The 20,818-nt window shown below is 31.4% G+C and overlaps 2 long non-coding RNA genes across 2 annotated transcripts in view; both read right to left on the bottom strand.

Moving 5' to 3' along the window:
* LOC127703067 (uncharacterized) overlaps positions 1 to 20,818 on the bottom strand; it is a 115,793-nt gene that overhangs the window by 26,045 nt on the left and 68,930 nt on the right. The window lies entirely within an intron of this gene.
* LOC127703066 (uncharacterized) lies at positions 1,030 to 10,605 on the bottom strand. The gene is made up of 7 exons (XR_007982649.1): positions 10,559 to 10,605; positions 10,365 to 10,425; positions 8,747 to 8,975; positions 6,801 to 6,866; positions 5,268 to 5,354; positions 4,444 to 4,584; positions 1,030 to 2,513 (listed from the first exon to the last, which is right to left on the bottom strand). It is a non-coding gene; the product is annotated as an uncharacterized LOC127703066 (long non-coding RNA).

Raw genomic sequence — 20,818 nt, 5'->3', positions numbered from 1 at the left:
CCTTTACTTTGTAGTCCAATTTTGGTAGTATACATCCCGCCATTGTGTTATCGTTCTATGGTCATTTTAGTTGTAAATAATATATGCATATTGTCTTGTATCAATCTCCTATAGGAGGAAATAAAGTATCATATATAATGGAATTTTATACGACTGTAAAACAGAGAGAGGTTTAGCTTAAAACCAGGTTTAATCTACCATTTTCTACATAAGGAAATACCTGTACCAAGTCAGGAATATGACAGTGTTTTCCATTCGTATGATGTGCTTGAGCTTTTGATTTTGCAATCTGATAATGGAATTCGTTATTTTTGTTATATTACTTTTGACGAAACTTCAAAATGTAAGATGCAAGATAGTTATTGCTAATTGCTAGAGATGTTGTTACATTCCCTATATTTATATTCGCCTAGTTACTAGAATATAAATACTATTTACTCTGATACTGGTAAGGCAAATGTCCATCTAAAGGCTGGAGGAACTACCTGTACAAGCATATTTGATTTAATGCTCAGAAGACGCGAATAACAGAGAGTTTCAAATAGATCTGTATTGCTCCCTTGACACCCATGCATAGTATTGTTTATGGGTTTTTAAGGTTTTAGAAGAGCATGGTGTCTTGCACTAAAACATGCACCATACGAACGTGCAAATTACACAACAGCTTATTGATAGGCATTCAAAACAAATAACGGTGAAATAGCGAACAAATGAATAATGTTTCCGTTTACCAGAATCAACGTCTATAGGTACTAAAAATTCGAGTAGACAAACAACAATTTACAAAACACTACATAGAAAACAACAGACTGAGCAACAATACTAACCAAACAACAGGGTGATCTCAGATGCTCCAAAACAGATCATATTCCACTAGTGTCACCCATTGAATAAGTACATAATTCTGGTTCAAACATTCTACATTTCTATTCAATTTCAAGTATTAAGTGATACTTGGTATTTTGACCGGAGATGGAGGAAATTGGCATTAAAGAGGGGACTGAGTACGCAAAATGGTGTTTAAAGTCATTGTCAATTAAACAATACATTTATTTACAGAATTCAAGTTACCTTATTAGTGAAACACATAAAATAATATAATGTAAATAATCTACATATTATGACCGTATAATATTTCATCAGTTTAGCTGTATTCAGCGTTTTCACTATAAATTGTAGACCAGTCGATTTTCATCAAGGTTCAAATGAAAATAAAAGTCTATTTTGGTTGAAAAAGTGCCTTTTGCGTAAACTAAGGATCTCTCTCTCGGATTTCCAGTCAAGTATGAAACGGGCCTCACTGTATCTGGGATACTTGTTTTCATGGAAAAGAAAGGATATGAAAAGGATGCGCTTGTTATAAAAATATGCCATGAAATGCGAAGAAACTGTAATTTTATCAAAAGAATAGCATTTTCATTGCCAGTCCTTTCCATGACAGATGTTGAAAGATATTATTTGATGAACTATTATACTCAATCCATATGATAAGGCTTACACGATGCCTAATGACGACTACAGAAGCATCATACGTTTACAATAAGAATTTGTTAACGTTTCTTCCAAACACATTTTTTTCTTTATCTCACAGCAAGTAAAAAAATGTAATAAAATACATTATGTTACTAACATGTTTTTACATAATAAATGACGATGAATGACCTAATTTAACCCTTAGATTTGGTAATATTCATCTTGTTTCGTGATTTACGGTCTAGCTTCTACAAGAGGGGCGAAAGGTACCAAAGGGAAATTCAAAGTCAAAGTCGAAAACAAATTGACAACGCCATGGCAAAAAAAAAAGAGAAGAAAATGACCAAAAGACAAACAACAGTACTCTAAACATAAAATAGTATACGTAACTAAAGACTAAGCAAAAATCTGGGGATGATCCAAGGTGCTGCGGAAGGGTAAGTAGATCCCAACCCACATTTGACCCCCCTCGTATTACTCCTATAAAATAAGCTAATAAGTTATATCAAGTGATTAGACATCACGCAAAAGCGCATTAACAATTGAATTTTTTCGAACCTTAAATCATCAACAATTTCTAGACCATCGGTCATGAAAATGAAATATGTTTTCATGACGAAGGATTAGCAAAAAACAAAAATTACAACTAAGGCAAGAGCAACACGAACCTCTTAAATACAAAACTAGGAATCGTAAGTGTAACAGAAGGGTTCTCATTGCACTTTTATTTAGCTTCTTGGATGATGATATGTAAGTTAATTTATGCAATTTTGTTATCAAATTTCATATGCCTAGATATAAAAAAAGAAGTGCATCAAATACATTGGGAGGGAAGTTGAGTTCATATATGTCATTTCTTGTATTGTGGTAGATAAGTGTAGGAAACATTTATAATGTGTATAACAAAGTTGTACTGTTGAGCTCTAGAATGCTGTACTGTATTTTCCGGTCGTATCAATCCATGGCCGGATATTTGTATCCTGAATTTGATTTCCATAAAAATTCATTCCAGCCGGTGAGGGACTCATAAAAACAGCTATCTGTTGAAAATTAAAACGATGTTTATTGTAAACCTCTGTTAGAAAATGTACATGTATATACAAACTAAATTTCTATTAGATAAACATTATACATGTAGGTAGCACACAGTGCCTAGGAGGCATTTATTTTACAATATATGTGCTTGTCATGCATACATTATTGCAATCAGATATCTTTTTTTAAAAAAGATCTGAATATATCTATAGTTAAAAACAACCTAAACCATAAAAGTGATACAGTTACAGCGTAAACGGATTTCTAGCATATTGGGGAATAAGAAAAATGTACACAATATATAATGTATAGAATGAATAATTTGTTCGGCAAAAATTTCACCGAAATGCCTCAAAATATAGCTGTGTTAGAAACAACACATTAATTTTTTTTTATCTGAAATGGGGTACAATATTTATATACAATTTATAGGCCGACATGGTTACAAAGACGAAAAAGTACTTTTGGGTTAACGTAACTGACACGAGACGGTTTTTTTTTTATAATACTTAATACAATAGGGAAGGGAAACGGGAAATATGTCAATGCAACAATAACCCGACCAAAGAGCAGTAAACAGCCAAAGGCTATCAACGAGTCTCTAACGCAGTGCAAAAATTCCACACCCGGAAGAGGGCCTCATTTGGTTTCTAACGCTATGATTCTTAAACTAAACTTTTCATTTTTTTTTTGTTCATTTCATATCGCTCATGACCATTAATTATTCATTTTGTATATGGAATTAGCAATACAAAAATCATACACATCATACAATTGTTAATGTTAAAATTACAATTCGATCCCAGAGCTTAAAATCCCTCAATCTTTTATTCGTTGATTTGGCATACATAAATAAAATACAAAAATAAGTAAGCAATGAACGAGGTTGTTAAACGTAAAATATACTTTTTGCACTTCTTTGTTAAATATTTGTTCGTTTTTGTTGTGATTAAGATTGTGACACGGTGTTGACTGCTGTACCCCTATTTTAAATTTTTACCTATTATGTCTGTTAGTTTTATTCACGCATCGCTGTCAATATAATAGAATTTGATGCGACTGTCATACAAGTGAGAGGTTTAGCGCTATAAAACCAGGTGCAATCCACCATTTTCTACATAAGAAAGTGCATGTAACAAGTCAGGAATATGACAGTTGTTATCCATTCGTTTGATGTGTTTGCGCTTTTGATTTTGCCATTTGATTAGGACTTATATCTAGAGATTGACTGTGAGGGTCGGTTAAAAAACAAAACTTTACGACAAAAAAGATGATTCCAGCTTCCTAATTGTGACCTTTTTATTTTGAAATCAAGAGTTCCAAATGGTGAAGTTGAAATCATCACTCCGTAAATTTTACGAACGCCTTCACAAGTTGGTTGACCGTTAAGGAATATCCGTTATACAGATGATAACTACAATCCCGTTCCCTTTTCACGAATGTGACCTACCGAATTAGACTATTTACCGGCTTTGTGATAACATGAGCAACACGACGGGTGCCACATGTGGAACAGAATCTGCGCATCATTCCGGAGCACCTGAAATCATCCCAGTTTTTGGTGGGGTTCGCGTTGTTGTTGTTCCCCTATTTGTGACATTTTGTTCACACATCGTTGTCAATATAATGGAATTTGATGCGACTGTCGTACAAGTGAGATGTTTAGCGCTATAAAACCAGGTTCAATCCACCGTTTTCTATATAAGAAAATGCCTGTACCAAGTCAGGAATATGACAATAGTTGTCCATTCGTTTGATGTGTTTGTGGTTTTTATTTTGCCTTTTGAGTAGGGACGTTCCGTTTTGGATTTTCCTCGGAGTTCAGTATTTTTGTGATTTAACAGTTTCTGTTTATCCATATATTTGCCGAATGGATTTAATCAATACAATAAAGTAATCTTATAAAATGATAACTACATTGTTGTACATAGATACCTGCTGACTTGATGTTTCCCAAGGCGAACAGCAGCAACAATAAGAAGCTGAAATGACAGCAACTATTGCTTCAGCAACAGATAATGCGGCTATGCTATAGGATAAAATATACCAGTCGTTTTGGTACTCGTCAAATAAATGCTGAAATAAATATATATGATCATAGAAAACAATGTTGACTATAAAACTAGAAGCTTGCATTCTTTCTCATGTTTTTAAAGAAATTGAAACGGACGAGATACATATCTAGACATCCAGGAAAAGACACATACTAACACGGTCATTTTAAACTTTCGACTTGGACAATACTTGTCGTCAAAACTTGAATTGACAACTAAAAGTTCAAATTTTCATGTTTCTAGGAGGCGTTAAAGTATATCAATATCTACTGCAAAACTAACGTAAAAGTGCTTTGGTTATAAACTGTTAACTCTTTCTACGAACACGTAGGGTACTGCTTTTTATCAGTCATTATCAAAGTCGAATTAAAAAAGTATGAGTTTAACTTGAAAAATAACTAACATTGAAGCTGTATTTCTGTCAAACAAACCGATAGTCATTTATTCTATTAATTATGGTTGCCTGTACTACAAAACGAATATCATGGTGTTCTTTGATTTAATGTCATAATACTTTTTATATTTGTCTATTGAACATTTCTTTCGAAAATGTTTAGGTAATACAGACTTAAATGACTATAGTTCTGTATTGCAAACGCCCGCTTCTATTTGTGGTGTATTGAAATTTGTATGTTTTGTTTAAATAGTCAGCTTTAAGTTATGAAACTATTATAATGAATTCGAATTAATAATATTATCACTTACAAATATTCCAACAACAAATGTCAAACTAAACATAATCGGGACAAAAACCGCTGCCCCAATAACACTGCACACCATAAAACCTATTTTCTAAAGTAAGAAACAATATGAATATGAACTGATATATTAGAAGAGAATTTTCTCAAAGTAATAACAACCTCTTTTTTTTCTTCTGTTATTTGTATTCAAGTTTTAATGGGATTGATATAGGTCAATATTTTATTTTAATTGTTATGTTATGTCGACCGTAAAGGATCGTTGCTTGGCTGGTGTCTTTTATTGCCATAATTCAGATGGTTCTTTGAATTAATGTTTTTGAATGCCTTTTTTTTTGTCATTATTTTCCCTATACATATTCTGTCCTTAAAATGAGCGAGTATCTTCACCATATTTGTCAACTCGTTTTTCGAGAATGTCTATGTGGACAACCAGTTATTTTTGTGTACAGTCAATTTGTCCGCTACCTACATCGTGCTTTATGTTGAGTAACAATGTCACAAATATTAATACCAAGTCTTCAAGTTTCTTTAATTCAATCATATTGTTCTTTATATCCTTTGGAGATTTTGGTGTTGAAGGAAAATCTCTCATAAATCATAAATTATTGTTAACATGTGTAGTCTCGGAGGCAATTCAAATATCGATATTTTAACACTTTTCCTTTATTTTGATTTGAGGAACATATTCTAGATACTTCTTTTGTTGGGTTGCTGTATCATTTATATGTATCCAACATGTTCTTGTTTTCTAAAGTATGTTTGTTTACTATGTATAGAATCTGTTTCACTAGTGTTTTCTTTCTAATGTTTCATTTTGAATAAATTTACACTCTACAAATTTGATGATCAATATTTGCAAAAGTACAATGTAATTGCAAAATCGTGAAAAAAAGCACATACATGATAATCCAAAATTTTGTACGAAAAACCAGTAGGGACATATAACATGTTTTTAATTTCTCATTTCGATTTTGACATTTCTTACTTTCAACTTGACAATTTTAAGTTCTAACATGACTTTTCTCAGAACCAAATTGACATTTTGCATACACTTCCAACTTGACACTCCACTGTTCCATGTCGACATTTCTCAGTTAAAATTTGATATTTCTCTGTTACAAATGTAAGCTGAGAAATGTCAATTTAGAAATGAGAAATATCAAGTTCGGAAAGACTACAATATCAACAGATTTTTTTACCGGTCATTCGGTTTTTGGAGATATTCATAGATGATATGTTGCATTCTTTTTTTTTTCATCAAGTGCATTAAAGACATTTTCTCCAAATTCAATTTTTTTTCTTCATTTTTTGTGACAGGTACCATGGAAAAATGTAAAATAACAAAAATACCGAATTCCACGGAAAATTCAAATTGAAAAGTCCGTTATCAAAAAGCTCAAACACATCAATGAATGGAAAACTGTCATATTCTTGACTTGGTACAGACATTTCCTTATGTAGAAAATGATGGATTAAACCTGGTAGCAAAGTTGTTTAGTGAATATGTTTTCCTTTTTAAGATTCCAGTTATATATACCTGGCATTTCAAGCTTGATTCTGTATTCTTTGACATGGTCAGTGGTAGGCATCCAGTCATTACAAACTATAATTAAATTAGAAATGTGTTCGATTATATGTATTAGTGACTGCATAATAACAAAACATTGCACATATTTAGCATGTACTGCTTCAAAAAGATGACATAATCGTGTTTTATTATAGAATTCAGTAACAGCGACATGCCTTTTATACGTTATTTTATACCATTATCATATCTTATCATTACCAAATACTTGGTTAATCAAACTTTAGCTGGGCTAATTTAAACTTAATACGAAGCATCCAACTGAATTAAACCAAACTGTTTTTGTTAAGTGTGGTTTTAACGACCACTTTTTCGCATTCCTCAAAAAAACAAATGTTGTCATTTTCATAATATCTTTATCCCATCAAGACGAAATTATTTGAAAGGTTTTTGCTGCCTCCACCTAAAAAATTTCGCCTTTTTTCTTTACAAATTTGACATTTAACATTTTAGTGATTATAAGGGAACAATAAAACTTTCAATTTTTCAAATTTGCATTTCTGTATGTTCAAAGTCAAAAATTCAACACGATAATTTGTTTTGATAACCATAATGAGTTCCCAAATTTGTTGTTGTCGCTCCTTCAAGAGTGTCACCATATCTGAGACAGAGACATGCTTATCAATCAGCAGTGGTGATTGTGAAACAAACATTTTTTGTTTTGTATTTTGTATGTAGATATCTTATGGAATGATATTACCGTCTTTCGTATTTTATTCTGCTATAGACCTCATTTAAATGGTTAGGACATGCTCTATCTGTCGACGTGCTAGAACTCGCTTCTTTTTGAGGTTTTGCAATAACTATATAGTTGCATAAATTTACTAAATTCAAGAACATGTTTTCTTGGTTGTGCTTCTTTTTGTTTCATCTACCTTTAGCAAATATTTAACAATTATATTTTGTCTACACATCTATTGAAAGTTGAAAATGTCTGTTTGACATGAGTCCCCTAACCGTTAGCCATTTTCATGATTCAGTGATTAACGTTAAGGTTTCTGTGTGTTATTCAGTTTGTCAGTTACTATGAGATATAAGACAAATATATTGGCATGCCGTACGGAATTGAGTTTGCTTGGTGTTGAAGGCCAAACGACGATTTAAAATTGTAATCATCGAGGTCATTTTGATCTTTGGTAGATAATTGTCTATTTTCTAATTGCGCCACATCTGTTTATATCTAAATTAATAACAAAATTCCTTTTTCTTTCATTGATGTCGACGTCAAATAAAAATTGCATAAAAGCATTATCAACATTGGAAAATTAAACGTTTCCTAGTTGCACGTGACGCTTACAGAAAAAATTGAGAGTTATTCAGTTTTTTGATAAACCGAGTTTCAAATTGTCAAGTTTTCAAAGAGAAATGCAAAGTTGATTTACACAAACGGACATAACTTCAATTTCAGCAGATAAAATAATAAGTGGTATTAGTGATCAAATTCAATTTAATTTATAAGCTTTGCTATCTTAAATAGATTAATATACGTCGTCTTCCGAGAGGATAGTAAAGGCAACGAATCGTTTTTTGTTTAGCAGATCCATTAAGTGGTAGGAATATAAAATCGCATATTAATGCACCAGGGTAAATACACCAAATGCACATTTTGAAAAATTATTTCTCATCAGGTTTGCCCGAAGTTAAACAAAGGAGATCCGAAAATATTTAAAAGTGTAGAGCTAGTTACCCTTAATAACACAAATAAAGGATGCTAGACATTTATAATGTTTCCGAAATTTTAACTTTTGCTGAAGCAGCTTCAGGAATAAAAACATATATATAATCTTTATATTATAATTGAAAACATACAATTTTTACTTAAAACAATATCAAAAGTAATATCAGGCTGCCATCAATGGTACTAAAATTTTCTGATAAAATAAATATCAGAGACTTACCCATCCAGAGCATATGAGTATCGGTAAGTTATAGGCAATCAAGATGGAATTCAAACTCATTATCAATTGAACTAAACTCATGATCACTAATATTCCGCCTAGCCCAATCTGCACACCACCCAATATTTTAAATCTCTTCACATTAAATATTTGTTGAGGTGCTAGATTTCCAGTTGGTTGTATTATAACGTCGGTTGACCCCTCGTTGTTTCTTGTATTTTGCATTCTACTAGAAAAACAATTACTTTTTGTTTGAATTAATAGAAATATTTAAGTCCAGCTATATACAAAATTGATATTATATTTACTGAAAAATGACAATCAGAAAACTATGTATTCAAAAAAGGGTATACATTAAATGAAAGATGGATGCGTTTGTTTGAAACAGTTGCAGATATTATTTCTTATTTATAGGATTAATAATAAGAATATTGTGTCTCATAGTAAGTTTGTTGTATTGTTGTTATTATTTTTTAGCCCTTTATGTTTTCCCCGTCGGCTGATTGTTTAACTGTGTTTGGTGCATGAATAATTGAAAAAAATGCTAATTTATTAGAACAAATGAAATCAACACTTCATGAATTCCATGCATCTGAACCGCTTTTCGTCAGGAACGCTCAATGCCGTTTAGGTGATGTATGACCTAATAGGACCCAAAAAATAATAGCCAAATCCAAATCTAAGGTCAACTTTGCCTAAGAAAGTTGAAGCTTTAGTTTCTTGATGACTTATAAATTTAGGACCTTAAAATAATAAAAAGTCTATCAATTCTACATTGTGTTTCTTGATAATTTATAAACTTAGAAATGGACAATTATAGGGTTTATTATGAATCATGTCAGTACCAACGTGCTAAGTACGGAGTTGACGATTCAGTCCGGGACTGAAGGTCCACCAGCAGCGGTACCAACCCAGTGCTGTTAAATTAAAAGAACAGTTTGTAAATCTCATGCTTCCGCTATATCATTTTATAATTGACACTATTTATTGATTCTTAAACGGTGGTTATCAACAGTATACTTTTAAACGTATTGTCTCAATTTGTAAAGCATAAAATTGAGAATGGAAAAGGGGAATGTGTCAAAGAGACAAAAACCCGACCAAACAGCAGAAAACAGAGAATGTTTGTGCCCAGGTAAATCTTTAACCCCACAAAATGTTATGCTTGTACCCACCACATTTTTTTGTTTGTCTTGAATATGCATATCTTATCTCTGACTAGTGAGGTTGATTGTAATTGATGTCAGGTGTACTACTCAATCTTTGGTTATTATTCCTTTTATCCTATTATGTCTTCGTGTATCAAAATCGTTGTTTTTTTCTTCACAATAATGTATCGATTTCTCATCTATTTAAAAACATCTTAAAGCGCAAAACTGAAAACGGTACTTTTTGACATTTGACATTTCGATTTACTTTTTACGTTTCTATTTACATATTTCTTTCAACTTCCTAGTTCTGCATCGTTTTCTCTGTTTGTAAAAAAAATTAAAGATTAATAGGAATCAACAATCAGATAACACAGTATCTCTTGTTTGGTCCTTATTAAACTATTGATGTCCACTTATATATAGATACTACTGTTATTTCAGAATTTGAAAAAGAAATGTGTACTTACAGTATTGTCTTCTATATCACTAACCGTGACGATCTATATTTTTATTACCAACGAAATGATCCTAAAACATAAACATAAAGCACTATTACTATTCCTGGTAAAAATATTGATTTTAAGTAATCTGAATCTATAACATTATGAAAAATATTTCATATTGGTAAATTAAATAATGTGTTTGTTGATAATATACAAACCAGTAGAAGTAATTGGCTATGTATAGTTTTTTTTACCAAACTTTAAAGTAAATAATTAGGCCAGTTTTACCTGCGGATTTCATTTATATTTATTCAAGTGAGACGCGATTTAACAATGAATGGTTAAAAATGGAACAGTAATTGTTGTATTATTGATTTATCCTTTATTCTTGTAAAAGGCATTAACTCGACGAAATTTCAAAGTGTGAGATGTCCAAATTTGTTTTCTTTTGTACATCAATTCGAACAACATAAAGTGAGAGACACCAATTCATGATAAATCAGAAGAGAATTTTCCCAAAGTAATAACCACATCTTTTTTCTGTAATTTGTATTCCTGTTTTAATGGGATTCGTGTAGGTCAATATTTTATTTTTTTTTCAATGTTATGAGGACCGTAAATGATTGTGCTAGGTTTTGTTTTTGTTTTTGTTTTTTATTTTTGCCATGATTCTGATAGTTGTCTGATTTATAGTTTTTGATGGCCTTTTTGTCATTATTTTTCCTATACATATTCTGTCCTTATAATGAACGAGTATATTCATCATATTTGTCTACTACACATTAAGAAACACCGCCATTCGACCATGTATATGTGGATAACCAGTTATTTTTGTTTACAGTCATTTTGCCCGCCACCTACACTGTACTTTATGTTGCGTAACAATATCACAAATATATATTTATAGAAAGCCTTAAAGTTTCTTTTATTTAAGCATAGTGTTCTTTATATCTTTTGGAGAATTTGGTGTTGAAAGAAAATCTTTCATGTCATAAATCATTGTTAACGTGTAATATTGACATATAAATTGCTCGGAGGCAATTTATATGTCAATATTTTAACACTCTTCTATATTATTATTTGAAGAAAATATTTTGGATTATTCTTTTGTTGGGTTGCTGTCTCATTGATATGTATCCAATATTTTCTTGTTTTCTAAAGTATGTTTTTAACCGTGTTTAGAATCAATTTTCAGTTCTAACATGACTTTTCTCAGAACCAAAAGTGGCATTTCGCATACTCTTCCAACTTAGCACTTTTCAGTTTCACGTCGAAATTTGTCAGATTTTAATTTGATACTTCACAGTTCCAGTAAGCTGCGAAATGTCAATTTGGAAATGAGAAATATCAAGTTCGGAATGAAAGAAAATATCAACAGAATGTTCTTACCGGTCATTCTTTGTTCGGAGATATTAATAGATGATATGTTGCAGTCTTCTTTTCATCAAGTGCATTAAAGACATTTTCTCCAAATTCAATATTTGTTATTCTTTTTGTTTTTTGACAGGTACTATGGAAAAAGGTGAATTAACAAAAATACCTAACTCCACGGAAAATTAAAATTGGAAAATACCTTATCAAATATCAAAATCAAAGCTTAAAAACATCAAACGAATGGAAAACTGTTATATTCCTGACTTGGTACAGCCATTTCCTCAGGTTGAAAATGCTGATTAAACCTGATGGGAAAGTTGTTTAAGGAAAACGTTTTTCTTTTGTAAGATTCTAGTTATATATACCTGGCATTTTAAGCTTGATTCTGTATTATTTGTCATGCACATTGGTATGCATCCATTTATAACAAACTATAATTCAATTAGAAACGTGTTCAATTATATGTATGTGAAACCGCAATTAAAAAAAAAAGAAACATATTAAGCATACACTGCTTTTTATAGATTACATAATCTTGCCTTGTTATAGAATTAAGTAACAGTAGCATGCCTTGTATACGTTATTACATACCATTATCATAGCTTGGTTAATAAAATTTTAGCTGGGCTAATTTAAACTTAACACGAAGCATCCAACTGAATTAAGCGGATCATTCTTTTTATGTATAAGAGAAATAACTCCTAATTTTTGAGAACTCGTTAACTCCCCTTTTTGATATGAATCATTCAATGTAGATACAGCAAATTCTTTTAATTCTTCCCAAATAGTTCTATAGAACTCAGCATTCAGTCCATCAATTCCAGGGGATTTGTTTAATTTCATCTTAAATAATGAATTTGTTCATTCTCCAATGATTAAAGTACCTTCCATAATCTCACTTTCTTGTGCATTTAATTCATGATCAATATTTTTATCATTAGTATAATTATCCATAGATTTCATATCTGGACTATTGTAAATACTTTGATAGAATTCTTTTTCTATTTGTAAAATGTTAGAACAATTCCTTTGTTATCTTTTAGGGCGGTTATAGTCTTTCTAGTTTGTCTGGCTTTTCTTACCCCCCCCCCCCCCCCCCCCCCCGCCAAAAAGTTTGTATTCTTCTTTTCTTCTTCTACCCATTTTATCCTCGACCTTATTTGAGCTCCTTTACTTTTGACGTCATAAACTTTTCTTAGTTTACATTCATTATAAACTAATTCTTCTTGAAAATGTTTAATAACATCATCTTTACATTTTGTGTTTATACTTTCATTTAATTTGTTAATCTTATTTTCCAATACATGTATTTCACTAATAATTCGTTTTGCCTTTCTTTTACAGTATGCAACGGTATGTTCTCGTACTTCAATTTTATACAGATCCCATTGATGTCCTATGTTATCAGTAAGTTTTGTTTTATTTTTATATTGCTTAATAAGGCCTTTTATTATATTTTTATATTCTATATTATCCAAAATACTGTTATTAATTTTAAAATATCCTTTCCCTTTTGATTGTGATCTCCCTTCTACCTTTAGAGATATAGCTTGGTGATCTGTGTGCGATATACGTGCAGGTCTTATGTCTGCTGAATATATATGTGACCTTATTTCTGAGCAAATAAGAAAGTAATCTATGCGTGAAGCTTCATTTATCTTATTTTTCCTTCTCCATGTAAATTGTATATTACTACTATGTGTATATCTCCAAATGTCTATCAATTTATGTGTTTTGATTAACCCTGTTCAACTGTTGAATGGTTTTTGTTTTTGTTCTGTTTATTTGTGCTGTTTGTTTTGTTGTCAATATTAGATAGTTTATCATTCATATCTCCCCCAACTATGACTGTTCCTTAACTGTATTTCTGTTTCATATCATTTACTTTTTTGAAAAAGACATTTCTATTTTTGGGAAGATTTGGTGCATAAATATTAACTAAAGTATATATGCTTTCTGAAATTTCTATATTGATAAAAATTATTCGCCCCTTCTCATCCTGACATTTATCAATTAATTGATAATCAGTGTGATCACTAATATAAATTGAAACCCCTATTGATTGTGAATTTCCATAACTGTGATATATATCACCTTTGAATTCATTTTTCAATTTTTTTTTCTAAATTAGAAGTGAAATGACTTTCTTGTACTAAAAAATATTACAATGTTGATACTTCATCCACATTTTAAGCCTTTGTCTTTTATCTTTTGAACCAAGACCTTGACAATTTAATGAATATCTATGTATTGTTTCACTCATTGTTTGCTTTAATATCAAATTAAAAATGTAAAGTTTTCTCATACATAATATAAACAGCATTTGTTTACAACATGCACAGACAGTTTGTATTAATAGTAATATACACATTGTACATAACTTTGTCAATATTTTTACATTTATATCACCAATCAACAAATACATAAACATATTTTTGTAAGTAATCATTTTAACATGTTTAATGTGAAAACTGCATTGGTTTGATATTATTTCATTATCTATTTTCAGACAGCAATTGGCCTTGACATCCGTCGGACAATGACCCAGATTTAGATTAGCAAACTGACGTGGTATGTCCGAACACCAGATGTTATTTAAAGAAAACGATTTCAATGATGGCTTTGTGATATACTGTATTCCAAGCACTAACCAGAAATGAAAAGTATTATCATTGGATTTACATACGGATATTAAGAAAACACGGATGGCTAAAAATTGTGTTTCATGTTCTAAACATAGAATTGGGTTTTCCCTTTCTATACATTGCGAAGAAGTTTGAAATATATTACCACTCATCATTATAAACGTGGTATATGTGACTGTTGGAATTCTTTTCACAAGAAAAAGTTATTGTTGGGTATTGAATTTTATTACAATTTTAATATCAATGATGTTGTTTTTTCCGAATGAAGTACATTCAAATTCTAATTAATGTTCTATTCATAGCGTACCATACTAACAGGTGATTGTTTGGAACATAAATCTTTTTACTAACATACATATGTATGACATTAAATAGTCATTATCTTTTGAATATATGCAATCTGGCATTGCATCACATTCATGTTTTGGTTTTTTTTTTTAATTATTAGAATAAAAATATAATAAATGCTATGTACATACATTTATTTTTGAACATTGTATTATTAACTATTAAACAATTGCACTGTAATAGATTTACTTATGGTACTGGTCCTCTGTTTTACTTGTCTTCTGTGCATGACCTGTACGTTCTTGATACTCTTCTGTTGGGGTTGTTGCGTTTCTCTTATCAGTTTATTTCTTGTAGTTTGGTTTGTTCCTTGGAAATATTGGCTTATATCTTCTTGTGCCTTTTTCGGTTTTTAGTCAGGTTTTTTTTTCTGTGAGCCATCGGTTGAAGTGTTAATATCGATAGCTTCTATTACTAGGTTATGATTGTACGTATCATCTTTGTCTGCAGTTGTGTTGGTAACTTGTGTTGGTATAAGTGGAAGTTTGATCTTTATTAAGTGGAGCAATAGTAGGAGATCTTGGTTTACTACCATTGGGGATTGGTTGCAGTATTGATTGTAATATCTGCACATGATCTTCTGTTTCCGATTTATCCTCATCTGAATTATCGTCTTCTGTGTCGTCACTTTTACATAGGTGAGAATCACACTCTGCTTGTCTGTGTCCTCGTTTGTTACAATGAAGACAAACCAAGTCGTTTGAACAATGTGAAAATTTATGACCTTTTTGTAGTTGCATGTGATTTCAGCTTAATTATGTTTTTCTTGTCCGTGGTAAATAACTGTTGCTTTGTATTTACTGATAATTATAGATCTTGGTAAAGCTTTACTAAGAGGAGCTACCATTGCAATTCGGTCACCGGTTTGGCAATATGATAACAAGCCATCTACCCGCAACCGTTCTCTATACATTTTAAAAACCTCACATCCGTGAAATTCTAAGCATCGCTTAATCTGTCCATCATCGGCGGAACATGGAAAATTTTTTACCCGTATCTTTAGGTAAGTTGGTCTTTGATTTACAATTATCCTTGGGTCTCGAGTGTAAACCTGGATATATTTGTTTCGAATAGTTATGCCTGATGTAATGCGGGATTCTCTATCGATCTCAGAATCGAACTCGCTGCAACCCTTTTAGATGACTGGCTGGGCAGATTGCAGCATCAATGGTCTTTTTTTTCAATTACCTTTTATTAGCAAATGTTCAACAATTATATTTTGTCTACACAACTATAGTAAGTTGAAAATGTCTGTTTGACATGAGTTCCCTAACCGTAACCTATTTTCATGGTTCAGTGATCAACGTTAAGTTTTCGTTGCTTAATTCAGTTCGTCTGTTACTATAAGATATAAGACAAATATATTGGCTGTAAAATAACAGTTAGCTGCTGATGTCTGTGTCAAGTGTTATTGCTACATGTAAAAAGACAAATTTTGTCTTGGATAATTGATATGTTATAAGTTATCAACGTTCTTGCAAATGATTGTCGTTTGTAGCTGAGTTTTTTAATTTATTACGTTATTGATTTGGATATAAACCAGGCCGTTGATTTCCTCGTTTGTATTGTTTAAAATTTTGCCCGTGACCTTTCATAGCATGCTGTACGGAATTGATTTTGCTCAGTGTTGAAGGCGAAACGGCGATCTATAGTTGCAATCATTGAGGTCATTTTGGTTTTTGGTGGATAATTGTCCCATTTCCAATTGCACCACATCTGCTTATATTCAAATTAATAACAAAATTCCTTTTTCTTGCATTGATATTGACGTCAACTAAAAATTGCATAATAGCATTACAAACATTGGTAAAGTTAACGTTTCCGAGTTTCAAGTGACGCTTTTATGTTATCCATTCGTTTGATGTGTTTGAACTTTTGATTTTGCCATTTGATAGGGGACTTTCCTTTTTTGGTTTTTGGTGGATAATTGTCCCATTTCCAATTGCCCAAAATCTGCTTATATTCAAATTAATAACAAAATTCCCTTTTCTTGCATTGATATTGACGTCAAATAAAAATTGCATAATAGCATTACAAACATTGGTAATGTTAACGTTTCCGAGTTTCAAGTGACGCTTATATGTTATCCATTCGTGTTTGAACTTTTGATTTTGCCATTTGATTGGGGACTTTCCTTTTTGAATTTTCCTCGGAGTTCAGTATTTTTATGATTTTACTTTTTATAGCAAAATTTTGAGAGTTGTTCATTTTTTTTTTACAAACCGGGTTTGATATTGTCAGGGTTTCAAAGAGAAATGAAAAGTAGATTTACACAAACGGGTATAAATTATTATGTCTTCACTTTCAGCAGGTAAACTGATAAGTGATAAAATAATTCCATTTAATTTATAAGCTTTGCTATCTTAATAGCTTGGCAAGCGTCGTCTTCCGAGAGGATAATAAACGCAATGAATAGCGGTTTTCCAGATGATCGATTAAGTGGTAGAAATATAAAATCATATATAACCGCACCAGGGTAAATACACCAACTGCACATTTTGAAAACTTGTATCTCATCAGGCGTGCCCGAAAGCAAACAAAGAAGATCCGAAAATATTTAAAGTTGAAGAGCAAGTTACCCTAAATAACACAGATAAAGGATGATAGACTTTTATAATGTTTCCGAAATTCTAATTTTTGCTGCGGCAGCTTCAGAAATATAAAAACAAATAAATAACCGTTATATAATAATCGAAAACATACAATTTGTACTTAAAATAATATCAAAAGTAATATCAGGCAGCAATAAATGTTCCTAAACTTTTCTGATGAAATAAATATAACAGACTTACCCATCCAGAACATATAAGTATCGATAAGTTATAGACCATCAAGGAATTCTTATCAATTCAAATTAACTCAAGATCACTAATATTCCGCCGAGCCCAATCTGCACACCACCAAATATTTTGAATCTCTTCACATGGAATAAGTTGAGGTGCTAGATTTCTTGTTGGTTGTAGTATCACAGCGCTTTACTCACCGTTGTTTGTTGTAGTTTGCATTCTACTATAAAAAAACTTTTGGTTTTAATTACAAGAAATAGTTAAGGCCAGCCAAATACAAAATTGATATCACATTAACAAAGGAATGACAATCAATTGGTTATAATTCAAAGGAAGTACAAACTATTTAAAGATTGGTGCATTTGTTTGAAACAATTGCAGTAATTATCCTCATTTAAACGATCAATGGTCAGACTATTGTCACAGTGTCTCAATGGGTGTTTGTTGTATTGTTTTTTTTGTTTGTTTTTTTTTTAGCTCTTTATGTTTTTTTGCTGTCGGCTGATTGTTTACCGTATGTGTTGAATGTATAATTGGGGAAACAAATGATAATTTAAAGGTAAAAATGGAAACAACACTTTATAAATGTAATGCATCTGTAGCGCTTATATTCAGGAATCCAAAAAGTCAAAGATGTATTAAAACCGAAACCGTTGAAGATTTATTTGACCAAAAGGACCTCAATATAACAGCTCAATCCATCTTAGGTCAACTTTGCCTGGTAGAGTTGAAACCTGAGTTTCTTATCAGTTTATAAATTTAGAAACTGACAATTTATAAAAGGTTTGTAATGATCATGTCAGTACCAACATATTGACTACTGAGCTGATGATATCCTAGGGCACTGTTGATAGGGATCGCTAAGGAACTTAAGTATGCTGTTATTACTCTGTACCATAATGTTGCTAATGTAATACAAATATACAACTTACAACTTTCGTTTCCTTCACAATAGGGACTCATAGTCCATGAGTAGCGGTATCGACCTAGTGCTGTAAATTTAAAATAACACTTTATAAATTACATGCGTGCGAAACGTTTTTCTGGATTTGTCTTCATCAGGAACCCTGAAAGCCGAATATTTGAAAGCCAAAGATGTATAAGAACCAAAACAGTTGAAGAGCTATACGACCAAATAGACCTAAACTGATAACCAAACTTTGCTCGGTGGAGTTGAAACCTCTATTTCTGAATAATTTATAATTCATAAGGGACAACATTAGATAGATTTGTTATAAATCATGTCAGTACCGAAGTGCTAGTTACTGAGCTGATGACCGGCTCGGAACTTAGATGCCACCAGCATCGTTGGTAGACTAATCAAGTTCGGATATAAATCTTAAACTGAATCAATTTCTGTCTAAGTAAACATCCTATTATTCAAACGTTGTTTCATAATTTATGTAATTGTTTTGCTTCCCCCATATCATTTTACAAATGACACTATTTGTTGATTTGTAAAACGGTGGTTTCATACGTCAATATTATACTTTTGAACGTATTGATGGCAATGGGGAATGTATGTGCCCATTTATAACTTTAGCCTATAACATGTTATGCTTGTACCCCATGTCTGTGTTTGTCTTGTATGTCTTGGTTGACATATATTAATAATATTTCTCTGCGGAGCCGCGGTTGATTTATTGATATATCTGTTGTATTATTCAATATTATTTATTAATCTTTTTGTCATATTATATTTTCATGTGTTAATATCGAGGTTCTTGCACAGAAATGTTTCAATTTCTCCGCTATATAAAGATTAGTGCAATGTTGAAAACGGTAATATTTGACATTTGACATTTTGATTTACTTTCTACGTTTCTATTTTTATGTTTCATTCAACTTCCTAGTTCTGCGTGTTTTTTTTTTTTCTCTTTGTAAAACATTAAAATATTAATAGGAATCAGCATCTCTTGTTTGTTCCTTACTAAACTATGGATTTCCACTAACATGTAGATACTACTTTTATTTCAATATGTGGAAAAAAAATGGATTGTGTACTTAAACTATTACATCTTCTATATCACTAACTGTGACTATCTACATATTTCTTTCTAACGGATCCCAAACATAAACATTAAAGCACTGTTACAATTCCTGGCAAAACTATTGATTTTTAAGTATACTTAATCTATAACATAATGACAAATATCTTCTATCGTAAAATGAAATAGTGTGTTTGTTGATAATATACAAACCAGTTAACTTAATTGTCTAATTATATTATTTTTTATTTATTGACCTAGTTAATAGTTGGGGCAGTTTTACCTGTGTATTTCACATTTATTTATTCAAGTGAGACTCGATTTAACAATGATTGCTGATTAAAAGTGAAACAGTAATTATTGTATTATTGATTTATCCTTTATTTTTGTCAAAAAAACGCACTTGACGAAATTGCAAAATGTTAGATTAACAATTTTGTTTATCTTCACATCAATTCGAACTATATAAAGTGAGAGACAACCAGTTCATGATGCCTTCCGTAGAACCTCGATTATTTCCGCAAAGGCTGATGAAAATGATAGATTGAAAATGTTCGATATAAATCGATCTGTATCCAATTAATAGTGATATCTTACATCACCTTTTACTAGTTTATTTGATGTATTGTTTGTATTTCTGTCACGTAGTGTTGTCATTTTAGCGGTATTTTTAACACTGCAGTATAAACGGCAGGTTCGGCTAGCCATAATACCAGGTTCAACCCACTTTTTTTTCTTAAAATATCCTGTACCATGTCAGGAATATGACAGTTGTGATCTACAATCCGTTTCTATATATGTTGGCGTTTGCTTTTGTTGTAGTTCAGTGTTTCTGATGTTCTGTTGTTTTCCTCTGATAGTTATTGTGTTTCCCTCGGTTTTAGTTTGTTATCGGATATGTTTTTGCTTCATCGAATTATGATTATTGAACAGCGGTATACTACTGTAGCCTTTATTCATATAAGGCGAATAAGGAAGAATTTGATTTTTGATTGTTATGTTTTAACACGAGAATGGTGCATTGCATTTGAAAAGCCACCAGACAAATTTAAAGATAACACGACGACATTTAATACAAGCTACGGTGAAATACCCAATGAATAAAGAATATCCACGTTTAGATTCCACGAAGGACAAATTGTCACAATCCCCGTGCTCATCTATACCTGACTGATCTAAGGCATCAACTTGGCACGTTTCAATAAGCATGCTGAATAGCGTTGTGGATTGGAACGAGGAGCAGCACAATTGTAATATCATGATTTTAAACATTAATTGGGTGATTTGAAATTAACATGATATGATTACGGTATAGGATAGGACAAAAAATGAAACCA

Source organism: Mytilus californianus, unplaced genomic scaffold, assembly GCF_021869535.1.
Source record: "Mytilus californianus isolate M0D057914Y unplaced genomic scaffold, xbMytCali1.0.p SCAF_5, whole genome shotgun sequence".
Classification (NCBI taxonomy): Eukaryota; Metazoa; Mollusca; class Bivalvia; order Mytilida; family Mytilidae; genus Mytilus; species Mytilus californianus.
This window is presented reverse-complemented; position numbering and strand designations above follow the sequence as displayed.